Below are 15,929 nucleotides of genomic sequence, written 5' to 3'. Positions count from 1 at the left end.
TTTCTTTAATTTTAGTTTTTAATTCATCAATATTTCGAGGTTTCTGTGCATTGACTTTTTAAATATCATTATAAAAAGAAGTCACATATTGATAAATCAGGTGATCGAGGTGGCCAACGAATATCACCACTTTTGGAAATAATGCAATTTCCAAAAATTTGTTGAATATCATTTATTGATACTCGGGCTGTGTTAGATGTCGCACCAATTTTTTGGAATCATTATTAGCTATCGATTTGAGGAGACTTTGTTAGTTCACCGACCAAAAAAATATTAATTATATTGACATAACGATATGAATTAATAGTTGTTGCCCGTCCATTTTCGTTTTCATGAAAATAAGGGGCAATATGGCAATATTGTCATAATGTGAAATTGCACACCATACAGTTACTCGATCGCTGTGTATAGATTGTTGATGAAGTTGGCGAGGATTTTCTTCAGACCAATAACGACAATTTGCTTATTCACAAAACTATCAAAATGGAAATGTGCTTCATCAGACATCCAAACATTTTGAATAAAGTTTTCGTTCATCCGGGTTAAAATTTCTTGGCAAAAAGTTGTGCAGGTTTTAATTCTTGGACCACCTGCACCTTATTCGGGTAAAAGGGTAGGTCGCTGTGTAAAATCCGACGTAAACTTTTACTGACAAATTTAACAATAACGCATGTTTTCGTGCAAAACGTTTAGGACTCTTTATGGGAGCGGTCTTAACAGCAACGACGTTTTCAGGTGTGCGTATGGTTTTTTTTCGTACAGGCTACTTTATTAATGCTGAACTAGTTTCTTCAAAGTTAGTTATCCATATTTTTATAGCTTTAGCCGATAGTACCGAATCACTATGATGTTTAAAATTAAAATGAAGACGAAATGAACGCTGTGCGGCTATGTAACTGTCATTATTTTTGTAAAACGATTTTATTGCATAAGCACGTTGTTCACTACTCTACTGTTCCATGTTTACTAAATGGCATGTTGTCTTTGAACTAATAATATTTAGTAAAAATTCTTATCATAATTACTATTAAGAAAATAGGCAGTTTCAGTGCCCAATACTGTACTAAAATTTATGCAATGTTATAGAAACGAAAAGATAATCTATAAAATTTACTCGTAAAATCTTAAACAAGTTAATAGTTAAAAAAAACACATTTAGACAGGTAAAATAATTATCATATAATAATTAATGTCGTCAAATTACTCTATAATTCTTAGGGAATTAAGTATTCAAATATTACGGATTACTACATAATGATCTTTGTGTTAGTATTTAAAAATTAAAAACACTAAACAAAATGATTAAACACTTAAATATGATAGATGGAGATGGAACGAGTGTATTTATATTTCTGAACCGCTTTTCTTTTCTCACCACTGTATAAAAATATTTTTATTTTTCAAAATATTAGTTCATAAGTTGTTATCAACCAATTATTTTAGTTAGATCATTTTATTATTTTTTAAGTCATAAATATGTATATTTCCATTTTTGTATAATAGAAAAAAATAATTCAATATTAATTCATATTTATATCTTAATTTTTGAAGTTTATTTAAAATTATAACGCACAATATCAACATAAAATACTATAAGAATTAAAAAATGTGGAAGACACCAAACTCAGTTTTTAACATTCGAAAAACCCATTTCTGTACAGTAATCAAGAAGTACAGGGTTAAATTATAAGCGGCGAGGGTAGCGAACACCTCGTAAGATATATAGGTTTTAATCTAGTCCTAAGTAAGTATATAAAAAAACATCAAATAATTTTAAAGGTAAAATTTCTTTGGTAAAAACTATTCAGGTTCGAGAATTATTCAAATTTTGTTATCACAAAAATTGTTATTCTAGTAATTAGTACACTTATTGAACGCATAAACTAAAGTTATTGTAAACAAAAAATTAGGTCTTATCATTTTTTTTTTCATTTAGAAATTATTCACAAAATTAATTTTTGGTTTGAGTTTTAGATAGTGATATACTGATTTGACATTTTTTTTTATATGATTGAATAAAGTATTAAATATATTTTTCAAATCTTAAAAAATTGTTTTTTTTTTTATAAAAACAGAAAATAAAACGGCCAAAGAGCAAAAGTATATCAAAAAACAGGCTTATTAATTATAATGAAATTATTTATTTTAATTAGATTTTATAACATTTAAGCATTAATTTAAATCTGTCAAATAAAAGATTGGAAAAATATTAACAATAAATATACGTAAAATGACTAATGACTAAAGACTACGAATACATTCTATTAATAGGCTATTTTACAGAAAGGAATGTAAATTTTTGAAAATGTACGTATTGATACTGTAGGAGTATGAAAAGAACATTTTAAAAAACTAATTCATTTAAACTTAGAAACAACAGCATTAAGATATACTATATAAAAAAAAAATAAAAGTTTTTCCTCTATAAATTCTTAAACATTATTTCTTAATAATTAAATAATATTTAAACTATTACAACAAAAAATGTATATGTATATTCAATTTGCGTCTTGTCTTTTTTCTCTTATTTCCCATTAACTTCACTAGTCGCCAACGATTGTAACAAAGTCACCATGTATAGAAAACAAGTTTTCTTTTAAAAGAGCTATAGGAGACCCATGTCATTATCTGAAAGATCGAGATTTTCTTAAAAAATAATGGCAGTTTTGGATAATGTGCACTTATAAAACATGAAAAAATGTTAAAATAAAAACTAGATGTAGTATGATAATATCATCAATAATATATTCTTCAGCAAATAAATAGTTTCAAAACAAAAAAATTCTTAAAATAATATAAAATAATACTTTTGAAATTCAAGTATAATTTTTATTTTATCGATTGTCAGAATACAGAAGCCATAACTATAACGAGGGCAAGTGGCTGTAGGGCTTCCAAACAGTAACTGTCTTGAATTTGTCTATCATACGCTTAAGCATAGAATATGCACTCACTACTTTTAAAATGATTTTTTTTTATTACCAAAATTGTAATTTTAATTTAATTGTCAAAGCATCAAATTTATTTACCTATTACATATGTATTATATATATAAAAATATAACGAAATAATAATTAAACGAATACAGAACAGACATCATAATTATGATTTTTTGTAACATCTACACAATTATAAAAAATAAAGTAAAGTTACTTTTAAACCTTAATAAAAATAAAATTTTTTATTTTTTTCATAGATGGTAAAATATTAAAATGACTATGATTTTTTTTATTTTAAAAGTTAAAAAAATATATTTTTATTAATACCTAATACGAACGCATATTTTTAATTTTTTTCATACCTGAAATTTCTAATTAAAACAAAATTTGTTTTTATTAATTTGTATTGTTATTGGCATTATTATGTTATTAAAAGTAATATAAATTCAATGCTAACTATTTTTGTGAAAAATCCAATCGGCCACGCGTTGTGGTTTTGTACGGAGATATGGAGTATTGATTTTACCCTTTAAATAATTTACTAAGTTTAAAAAACGTTAAACATGTAAGAAAAAAAAGTGGCTTAAAATTTTTTAGGCTTTATAAATAATTAAAACTAGTTGCAGTAAAATCTACATCCATTATATAATTATGTATTATAATATATCATTATAGATGCAATTTTGGTAATAACTAATAAATATGAATTCTATCAAAAATTCTATAGTATTATAATGAAAAAATATTTATAAATTACTTACATTTTTCACGCCAAGTTACAAGATATTCCCAACCAACTAATACACGATTTAGCTTCTTTAACACTTCCTGGGAACCCTACAAGACGCCTCAAAAGGAATTGGTGCCGCGACTTAAAAACCTAAGAATAATAACTTAATAATATTAAGAGGTTTCTCAAATGTGTGACTTCCTCTTCATGTTCAAGTACATTGTCAACTGTCTATAAATTATAAATATTACTTATTGTCAATACTGTATAGATTGTAATTTTTTAAATAAAGCAATTTAAAAAAAAAAAAAAAAATTACTTACATCATAATATTTAGTGTTGAAAATGTTTTACCAAAAATTGTGATATTGCAGTAATATATTTAAAGTATATTTATATATTTTCTTTTCTATTAAGAGTCCAATTAAAACTTTCCACGCTACATAAATTAAAAACTTGATGTTGTCATTAACTGATGAGAAAAAGTAAATTTTAAGTAAATTGTTACCACAGCGTATATATAACCAATTTCTTATTTTTAAAAACACGTTTTTCTATAACTTCACATCTATAAGAAATTGACCGCCAAAGTATAAAATAACTCTTTTTTACCTAAATTTTTAATTAAATTTAATATTAATATTATAAAATATTTCTAACATAAACTTTTTCAAAAAATAGTTTCTATAAGTAGTACAAAAATAAAAAAAAATTCTCTCTTTCAATAATAAAGTCGCAGATTTTTCTTCAATTACATTTACATTGAATTGTTTTATGATAGTAATATATCATATACTGTTAGATTTCAATCTACAATAATTTTCAACTTTTTTTATTTCCTCTATATCATGTTTAGGGATAGTGAACAAATTTCATATATAGTATTTCCCCAGATCTAATTCGAATGAAGACATTGTTCACTTATAAGCTTATTACACGTGTTTATCTAAAAAAATTATAATTCACGTAAAATGTTAAAAAATTAAAAGTTAGATTACTTATTTTTGAGCATGATCTCCTTTACAATTTTGAGCATTTGAAACTAACGCTGAGAAAATATTAAACTTTAATTTTAAAAACATATTTGAGGTTATGAGCTTGAGGTTGAAATTTAAAGAAAAAATGTTCTTATGTTCTAGAAAAATCTTAATTATATGTATTAGCAAATTAACTTTGAATTTCTCAATTAAACTAATACATATTTATTCATATTATTATCTTCACTTTTAAAACTTGTATAATATATTTATATATTTAAATTATGTATAACGGTTTTACGATTTTTAACTAAATAAATAAATATATATATACGTATGAAGAGCAATAATATTGATCTCACTTTTGGCGGGGATGACGCCGCCATTTTGTTTGAACTCTCGTAAACGGAAAACAACACCAAGGTATATTCCTTTTCTAGGATTAAGCTCCAACAAAACTTTTCTCTCTTATCTATACTCACGTCAATAAAATATATTAATAATCTAACAAAACAAACTGCAATACTAATTGAATTATGATAGAACTTTTTTTATTTTTTTATGGTGTAATTCAATAAACAATCTAGATAGCACTATGATTTTTTTTTTATAATTACATAGTATTGATAAATCATTTTATAATTTTATTTATATATATTAGAATCCACTGAATTAAATTATTAAAATGTTATGCATTTTTTATTGGACTGCCTGAAAATTTCAGTTGGTAATACGTTGTACGTCATTGCATACTTAATAAAGATTAAATTGAGCAGCGGTTCTCAACTTGTGGTACGCGGAAAGCTCATAGGTGGTATACGAAGAATATCTACCTTTATAAAAAAAATATACTCTATTTAATAGAGTATATTTGAAAATGATTTTTTTTCTTTAACTTTTTATTTGTAGTAACTTTATGAAATTATACAGAAAAAATAATATTTTTTGATTGACAAATGTTTTTCTTTACAGAAAAAAACTCTTAATTCACTGTTTAAGTCGTCTACTAACGCCAAGAAATTTTCGAGATCGCTCGATTTCTCTGGAGGAGATTAATCACTTTGACTTAAAATGCCGGTTTAGATAATATTTTTAATTTAACCTACTAAATACATTATACTGTTATTTTTAATATTAATAGAAACATCATGATTGCTGTATTCTAAAAGTTTTTTGAATCTATGAGTATATTTATCAGAGATGGTTTTAAGAAATCCTATTCAGGTACATAAAAGTACAGTACGCAGGACTATAAAGAGGGTTTCAACGTGCTATAGCTAGTGCAATGTTTAAGGTAGTAAGTGAGAACGAATAAAGTAAATTACTTTAAGTAATAAGTAACACAACATGTGACATAATTAATTTTATTAATTTTCTACATAATAAGATTAGTAAATCAGTATCTAACCAGGTAATAATGTTATAAACCATAACATCGTTTTATGTAACTGACAAAGATTATTTATTTTATAATTATCTTTTTTTAAATTTATATAAACAATGATTCTTGCGGTGAGCGCATATTTATGTTATTCTCACGATACACGAGAGTGCCGAAATATTGAGAATTAATTTCTGTGTCCAAAGCCAACGAGAGGATCCCGTGAGCCAGGTGAGATCACCAATGTGAGACTTTGATATAGAATACTAAATCGTCTTTTCTTAAAAATTATAAAAGCAGCTATTTAATCACTAAAAAAAATCCGTTTGTTATTTATTAACCAATAACAACATTTATTAGCTCAACATACTTTGTTCATTGATTCAATAAACGTATTTTATAAATTTAATTAAAAATGTTCGTTATATCAATATTTTTGTTAGTTTAGACAACGAACCATTGTACATGTTATTAATAAACAGACATTGTTGAGTCAAAATACTAAATTATTATAGTAAATAAATCTGTTCTTCAATATAACAATCTTATTTGTCAATATTGCATGGGAGGTATGTAAATCAATCACTAGTATTTCTATATTACGTCCTGGATATTTGTTTCATATCCATTTACTAATTTGAATTTGAATCCCAAATAAATAATTTATATTTTACACTTTTTTAGAAAAGTTTTTTACAACACTCGAAGTAAACCGATTTTTCCGAAAATTTGTATGATGATTGAATACTAAAAAAATATCTGTCTAATAAAATATTATCATCATACAATTTATGTAATTAACTAATAAAAGAATATTTATAAACAAAGTATTTATAGTTATAGATAATAATATAATATGTATAAATTACTACTATAGTATTATGATAGTAATTATTAATTTATCATTAATTTTAAGCTTAAACTAAATGACACTTTATGTACATACGTTCGCGTATTCTCAAATGCGTAAAAATTCCATATGAATGACCGAAAAACTACTTTTATTATCAATTATTACTGTGACATGTGTACGTTGTGTAACAATACTATTCAATAAACCACATGTTGCCGTGTCTGGGTTTACTTAACGTTTAACAAACGCGAATTGTGTGCAGTATTTATGTCTTAGATGTTTGTTCTACTACCCTGACCAATTGATCAATATAATAGAAAAAATTATGACGTATAAATTAACGAAACGTATTGGTTAAAAAGATGCCTCAACGCAAACAGAAACTATTATTGTTGAACAAAGAAACGATTTGACGATTTGTTCAGTTTTAGGAAAAAATACACACATTACTTGTTAACACCTGCAATGTAGATGATAGTGTCCCTGAATTTATTTTTTACAATCCTATGATGTATACTTCTATGAGATGTGCTATAGTTTTTTTTATTTTTTACATTTTTACATTTTAAACGGAAGTTTTAACAATTGTAAATACACATTAGAATATTTTCCCACCACCAAAACAGGTGGAATCTCGGTTTTATTATTATTAAAATACTATTGTCGTATATGAATGTAATCATATAACAGCATTATAGGAACGAAACAAACATTGGCCACAGATACAGTTGGTCGTACAATTTTTAAAAAGAATACCAATATAACAGCATGAAAAATTACTTGATTTATTTTTTTCTTTCAAATATTATTATTATACATCAAAGTTTTAAAATACCATTTTATTAGCAAAACAGAAAATTTTTTCTTTGTTTAAAACACTTTACGAAAAATATATAGTTGTTTTAACACATAAATTTTGCTTGCTTATCAAAAAAGCAACTTTTGAATGAGAAATTAACTATTTCAACCAAACTTTTGAAAATGTTCCATAAGTAATTCAAGCTTCAAACATTTGTTAAATTAAAGTTTATGTTACGTTCTATTAAGTATAAGAAAAAATTTGTCTCGACATCTTATCTTATATATGTAAACGGCACTCGAAGTTAAACAAAAAATATTATTTTTATGTAAAAAATCACCGTTTTTCGTATTGTTAAATTTTTGACTTATATATTTTTATATTTAAGGTCAAGTGGTATAGTTATATAACTGGGTGAAAGGAGGGGAACTATCCATTTAACCTCCCTCTCCTGACATAAAATATTTAAAAAATGATTTAAGTACTAGTGATAAATATTTTGCAGCTTTTATTGTAATTCCAACAAGTATATTAATAGAAAAGGGGATATCATTTTCAAAAATAATGCTCTAACTACCAATGGCTTATAACAAATCAACTCTTATCCACTAGATTTTTCTTAAAATAATAATTATGTATGTTAAGTATATCCTTTTTGATATTTATTATTTTTATATATATTTTTTTTCAACTGGTAGGTTAGTTAAATACCAATTGGATTGATATATCCTGGGGAAATTTTAGTAGTTTCCTGTTGCCTTCTGCACTGAGAACATGGTACTTTTTCCGCCACCGTAAAATCGCAAGTATGGTCACCCATCCGTTTACCTACGGCGTAGGCGCGGCTTAACACTAGAGTTATGTCAACAGCTAGTGTAACCACGGCGCTACACCACGCCTCATTTTAATATTTATATTTTTTAGTTCATCTTTTATATTTTATGGCAAAGTATATATTAAACTGACATATAAATTAAAAAATAATGTAATTAAGAAAATGGCTGATCAAAAACAACTTTTGACCCATTACCTCGGAAATTATAACTATATAAAAAATAGAATGAAAATGAAGTGTGAGTTATGTTATTTTTATCATAGCAAATTAGTCTACGACGCTATTCTTTAAGTCTATATTAAAAATATTAATAACTTCTGAAGTTCTATTTCATAAACTGTTTTCGGCCATTTTTTTAATAGATCATTTTTTATGTTATTAGCAAATTAAAGATGTATGTTGCTTTTTAAAAAATTAACTTGACACCCTTATAAGATATAAGGAATGGACCTAAAAAATATTTCATAATAGATAAATCGAAATTTATATGTAACTAACAAAATCCATAAATAATATACTTTTTATTTTAAGAGAAATTGATTTAGCGTCAAAAGAATCACTTTGTATATGATACAGAATGAAAATTATAAAACTGTCTTCAAAAAAATTTTAACAATACCGTAGAATAGCAATAATATTTTAGTACTATCTAATGATTTATAAGTTGACAGACTTTTTAAGGTATAAGAATTAATTAAAAAAAATTTAATTAATAAATCAAAAAATACATAAAATTAAAAAAAACAAAAAAAGTTTCTTTATATAATTATTCTTTAAAAGAAATATTAATATTAAATGAATTACCTTGTATACAACAACTTTAAAACTTAATAATTTCTCTGTGAAAATTGAAATACTAAATTTATTTAATAAATATTTAAAACTCTAATACTTATTGTAAGCTGCATATAATTAAAGAAATAGGAGTTGTTTTTGCTTAAGAATAATCCAACAATTTTTTCTAAAAATTAAACAATATCTACAATTTTATTTACTGAGCTAAGCAGCGTGTTTTTCATTAAACATAAATAATTTAATAATACGCCAGATTTTGCATGTCTCATATTTGCATAGGTTAGCCCAGTTTAAAATAATAATTTTAATTTAATTAGCTTAAATCTTATTTCAACTATTAAAATCTCATGGATATGACACCACTAAATTACTTAGACAAAATCAAAATTGTAATTTTTATACAAAAGAAATAATTTTGCTTCTTCTATTGAATGTTATATACAAAATTTGTTGACAGAACAAAAAAATATAACTTAAATTCTAACAGTAAAACTATCTGCTTTACAAAGTTTTTCTTAAAGACCGCTGTATCTATCATATGAGCTCAGATATAACACAATAAAATCAACGATCAAATTTTAATTGTTTATCTTTAAGTACCTACATAAAAAATTACCTAATATATCTAACATTCATTACAGAATTTTGATATCGCAGTTGATTATATATTACAAAATAATTTATTTTTATAGAAAGATAAACAGTTGTGACTTTTATTATAATTATTTTTTGTTTCTTATTAATTATTATTAACACGATTTCTTCGTACAATGGATTTATTGGTATTACAGTAATCAAAATCATCGACTCAGAAGTTCCCTTATGAAATCAAAATTATAAAATATGAGAAGAAACTTATGGGCAAACGTTGGTGCAACAAAAATGAACTTTTTGAAGGTGCTTAATTAATTTTTTAATTACTAAACCCCTAGTTGAGACTATTTATAGTAGCAATAAGAAACAAAATTAAAATTTTTAATTTCAAAAAAATACATTTTAATATTGTATTTAATATTTATGTTACTAAAACTAATATTCAGTCAAGAATACGTTTGCCTTATGATTTGTTATAACAAAATTTGTTTAGCAACTAGAATGTATTAGTTTTTTTTTCATTTTATTCTTATCACAAGCAACAACTTATAAATGAGGTGGATATTACATAAAAGTTTTGAAAAAATTGTACCCAATATTATTTTTTTACAATGAAATTAAACTCCAAACTAAGGGAGCAAAGATGAATAATAACTTGATCATGGGCTGTAAAAGTATCAGTTATATAACGTTAATTATTTTTTTTGATCAATAATTTTGTAATTTACATAGATTTATACATTAATTAAATTACGAAAAAAAAAACTTTTTTAATTTTTCATAATGATTAAAAAGTTATATGCGTAAATATTTCAAAAATATAGCTATCTGCGTTATCAATTTGACATAGATGATTTCAAATCGTATTTATTGAAAAACGTAAATACTATTTAAACACATTAATGAACATCAATGATTATTACACTGTATTATCACATAGTAACGTAATTAGGCGGAGATTCAGCGTCACGATAAACTTTTGTATGTAATCAGACGAAAATTTCATTTAGAAAAACTTACAAACACCATTAGTAAAAGGGCTAAATTAATATCGGAAATCCCTTAGGATTTATTCGGAGATCTGTCAAACCGCACATAATGCGAAGGAGCAACATGTCCCTAAATGAATTATCCCTCTGTAAATCCCTTTCAACGGCATCTATACCGCCACCGCCGTTGCAACTATAAAGAACTCCTAAATTTGATCCTTGTGCTTCCGAAAGCAGCAGTAAGCTATCCACGCGAACATATATATTTATCTGCGTGTGTGTATTTACAAAAAGGGGGTAGTACACATTTTCACTTTACCGCCGATGTAACGTTATACCCAATTTTTTCCCCTAAAGACCCGTGTGTCTTTTCATTTGTGACGGTCACCGCCACGGTGGTAAAGAGGTATATTATTAGAAATTCATTGCTTTGCCGGTACATACTCTATTACTAGAGCTACTGACGCTAAGGGGTGAACTTTATTATTAAAAAAATAATAATAATAAAAACTACCACAAAACCGCATAAGTGCTATAGAAAATGCACGAAGGGTTCGGAGGGCACGGAGGCATTATCCTTTTTCATTCAAAATCAACATACCGGAAAATCGTCTTGTGTCTAATCTAAACTCTGAAGTAGTCTCTCGTCATTGCCGCCCACTATCACAAAACGATTCCCAAGGGCTTCGAGGTTTTATTAATGACTCGTGCCGTACGTTATTCTACAGCGCGAGCCGCAACAACTGTTCACTTGTATACAACTATTATGTGCTCTACGCATTTCTTTGTTATTAATTTGAAATTAAAAGACATTAGATGATGTAAACTGATTACATTGAAAACTATACAGGAAAATTGTTAGTAATGTATGTGCATTATTAAAACATGTTGTTTCTATAAAAATGTTAGACTTTTAAATATTGCATTGTAAAATTTAATTAGTGAACACTTACTAATATATATATGTTATAAATAAAAAACAAAAATCACAAGTGAAAATTATTAAAATGTCTTAGTACTTACTCTAGCAGTTTGCAACTAAACAAACACTTTAACATTAAATTATAATTAAACAGGAACAGAAAAATCATTATCATTTCGTTGAAATAATGACTAGAAAGTAAAATAGTATAAAAGTGGTATTTTCAACGTGTTAACTTTAACGTTAAAAATAAAAATAAATGTTATTAAGAAATTAGATACAAATAATTGTAACAAACATAATATTTTGTATTATAGATTGTATAAATTTACTTTTAAATAAAATAGTTTTTAGGATTTTTATATCATTAAATGATACACAATTAATACTATTTTTTCTTCAACCAATGTCTGTAGAGTGAAACAAATTAAAAATTATTCAGTTATCTAAAATTTTAATATCATATCTAATTATAATATTTTTATTTTATAATTCATAACCTAGCAGCATAAGCAATTGGGTAGGCAATAAGAAGTTAGGTATTTTACAATTTATTTTTAGTATTTAAATGAAAAGATTACACACAGCACATGATACTTATGCATAAATTAATACTATGAATATAAGGAGATTTATATTTTATATTTTGTTTTGCAATTGGGCAATTCTTATAAATACGAGAGTGGTTTTTAGCGCTATAGCTTTTAGTCCTAGAGATTCTGAAATATGTTCAGGTAATCTTACTTGAAGTCTGCTTTCCGTGAAATTTAGTCAATTTAGCATCATATGTTTGATGGTAAGTTGTGTGTCGCAGAATTCACATTTTGGAGGGTCATTTTTTTCGAATTATGATTTGTTTTGTTCTTTCGATATAAGCTAAAATGAAATTACTCCATAATTAATTTTAAATAAATCAAATTCCAATTAGTTCGTGACAATACATATTCAGTTATATTGTAATAATAATGTAAACTGATGAAGATTTTATTTATTGTGTGATCACAAAATAAAGGATGTGCACAATAACACATACACACAGTTTGGTGAAAAAATGTTATTTTTACAATCTGAGGGGGGAATAAGTAATAATACTGCTCCCGGTAGTCATAGTAAACGTTACGATTAATATGATGTATTTTTATCTAAAAAGGCGGCTGTCTGCAACAAAGAACCAGTAGCCAGATATTCCAACTATTGTCAAATCTCTAGACCGTGTGTTTTTTATTTATGACCAACAAAATGTGTATAACCTGCAACGGGTTTCCATTTTTTTATTGTTATTTATATACATCCATGTAGAAGCTAGGTGTTTTTTCTTTCCTGTCTGAATAATATTTATAGGTGGCTTACGGGTAAACCAACAGTCATAAAAAATAAAATGAAAAAATATCTATTTTTTATATAGAGTATGAAATTACGAGTACAAATATATGTATGTGCGCGTTCTAAAATAAATATAATGGAAGTGTGAAATGCTTTATCGAGGAAAAAAATAATGTTTATAATATTTAAAGGTACACAAAAAACTAAATAAGGTACGTATTCCAAATTATATTCCGGTAGCAAACAAAATTAATATTTATGTCTAATATAATATCATACATTTTATTCAAATATCACTAAACGGTTCCTTCATTCCTATTTATCGGAATCTTTTATGTTTTGAGTTAGTATAATACGTGGTATTATAACTAAATCTGTGAATGAAACAGCTAAGGGAGGATCAAGGGTTCATTGATACATAGAAGCGGTCAAAGATAAAAAAAAAATATTTGCTTTGCAGTTTAAAATAATTTTTTATTAATTAATTAATTTATTGATTTTATTATATATCGGTTACATGATCCTATAAATACACCACACGCCACTTATACTCAATTAAAATGATGGCCGTTTTATTTACTTTTTTGTTTGCAATTTTTTTACGACAGAAATTATTAATTACATTAAATAAACATTTATTATGGCAGACAGTATACTAATAAACAAAACTTACTTAAAGGCTTGATCTAGAACACATTGTGACTAACTGTGAAGGTATCGAGGTTTGGTTCAGTTCCACTGACCTGTACAAGATTTTTTAACTTTTTCTGTACAAGACTCAAAGCTGGTAATAGGGGTTACTTCAGAAAATATTTAATATAAAACATATAAATTTAAATATCAGCTATGCTCACATAAAAATCTTACAGGGGTGCAAACATTATTAACGACAACTTAAGTCTTTATTTATTGTATTAAATTGAACATAATTTGATTATTATTTTAAGATAAGATACAAAGTATACAATGATCAATTTATCGCGTATATACGTATATAATAACTAGTGTAAATGCTATGGCAGTAAAATTAATTATTTATTTGTATGCAAGTACAATAAAATACATATATATAAATAGAATAGTCTAACTTATTCTTCAAAAAACAAGCAATGATACGTGCAACGAATGTAACAAATAATTAATGATAATTGAAACTATAACTGATGATGAGACTCGCGTAACAGCAAAATAAAACATAAAACATCATTTAGAAATGGTTGGTATAAAGAAAAAAAAAGATGAAGAATTAAGTTTTTCCTATTTTAAAGTAACTAACATTTTTTTTGTCGTACAAGAGTGTCTTTCCACACCAAAGTTAATGAATGGTGTATCATTTTATAAATATAATTGTGGACTCTAGATTTGACTTTATACTAGACAATAATAAATCAGACTAGACCAATATGCTACTTATGAGATAAAACTATAGCTATTACAGTTGATTAAGAAATAGCATTAAAATATGTTAGTAGAAAAAACATATTTTAAGGAAACTAAAGAAGTTGTTGAGGTGATCACCAATTGAAAAAATTAAAAATCTGCCACCATTTTTAACATATATTCATCCAATGACAATATTGTAAAACTTTCTTAAGTAACTTAGTTTCCAAATTCCAGAAAACTTTGTTGATGATGAACACTGAATTATATTTAGTATTTAACATATTGAATTTTTATATTTAATTTAAATAAAATTTTAATATTTGAAAAAAAGTTTTAAATTATTTATTCCTTTTTTAACTGTTTCAGAACCAAAAGACTGATTTACTTTATTTATGACTTTATTCTTCAAATGCAATTATGATTTTTTGCGATATATATTGAATTATGTTAAAGAGTAAACAGGTGTAAAAGTGTGTACTTTTTTTTCTATCGCATAAATTTGTAGTATATAGTAGTTATAAACATATAAATTATTTTTTAGTTTACTTTTACTTATTACACTATGTATAATTTAATATTATTATTACATAATGATAAAAAAAGTAAAGTAGTTAAATCATTTAAATATATTTGTTATATGCTTAAATTTTAGGCCAATTTTAATTATTGGTTATATTTTTTTACTATTGAGAAGGCCTATGTCACTTTAAAATTAATTTCATTTCAATTTTTGAAAATATAATTGTTCAATACAATTTTAAATGAAAAGCAAATTTAGACATCTATGTTGCAGTATTCTAATGTAAAATCCAAAATTTGTACAACTAAAAAAAGAAAATAAAAGTTTTAAAATTCCATTACCCAAAAAGTTATTTGATTTACATTGCAATTTTTTTCTTTTTAACAAAATAAAAATAATAAAACTTGAATATATTTCATACAAATAAAATTTTATTTAGTTTTAAGTGATATTATTTATTAGAAGTTTAAATACAATAAAGAAAGTAATCTAACGTACCTATTAAATAAAATGAGAATTTTTTGGAAGTGGTTAATATGAAAAATTGATATGAAATTTGATTTCTAAAATTCTTATATTAAATATTTTAAAATGATATACATAATTATACATTTCAATATGCATCACAATATATTGTACAAAAATAAAAACCCTTTTCAACCTTTTCAACTCTCTTAATTATTAAGAGGTTTACTCAGGCCCGCATTTAGGGGGGGGGGCATTGGGGGCATTTGCCCCGGGCGGCAAAAATCTTAATAGGTATACAATTTTTAAAAATTAATTATTTTTATTTAATTTTAAATTTTTTCAAACAGAACAATTTATTTTTATGAAACAAAAATATCTATTTCTAAAAAAAAATATTACTTTATTATTTTCTAATTTAAAA

At 25.1% G+C, this 15,929-nt stretch overlaps 1 long non-coding RNA gene across 2 annotated transcripts; it reads right to left on the bottom strand.

Annotated features, from left to right (window-relative positions):
• Positions 1-2,276: 2,276 nt before the first annotated feature.
• On the bottom strand, positions 2,277-7,586 carry LOC126899843 (uncharacterized). 2 transcript variants are annotated; one of them, XR_007702714.1, is made up of 5 exons: positions 6,974-7,586; positions 4,178-4,281; positions 3,993-4,108; positions 3,701-3,900; positions 2,277-2,628 (listed from the first exon to the last, which is right to left on the bottom strand). It is a non-coding gene; the product is annotated as an uncharacterized LOC126899843 (long non-coding RNA). The 2 variants fall into 2 exon arrangements; XR_007702713.1 differs by having other exon boundaries at positions 3,993-4,281.
• Positions 7,587-15,929: the final 8,343 nt, after the last annotated feature.

This window comes from Daktulosphaira vitifoliae, unplaced genomic scaffold (assembly GCF_025091365.1).
Source record: "Daktulosphaira vitifoliae isolate Bord-2020 unplaced genomic scaffold, ASM2509136v1 Scaffold_2, whole genome shotgun sequence".
Taxonomy (NCBI): domain Eukaryota; kingdom Metazoa; phylum Arthropoda; class Insecta; order Hemiptera; family Phylloxeridae; genus Daktulosphaira; species Daktulosphaira vitifoliae.
Note: the sequence above shows the minus strand (reverse complement) of the source record. Positions and strands in the feature narration are given on the sequence as shown.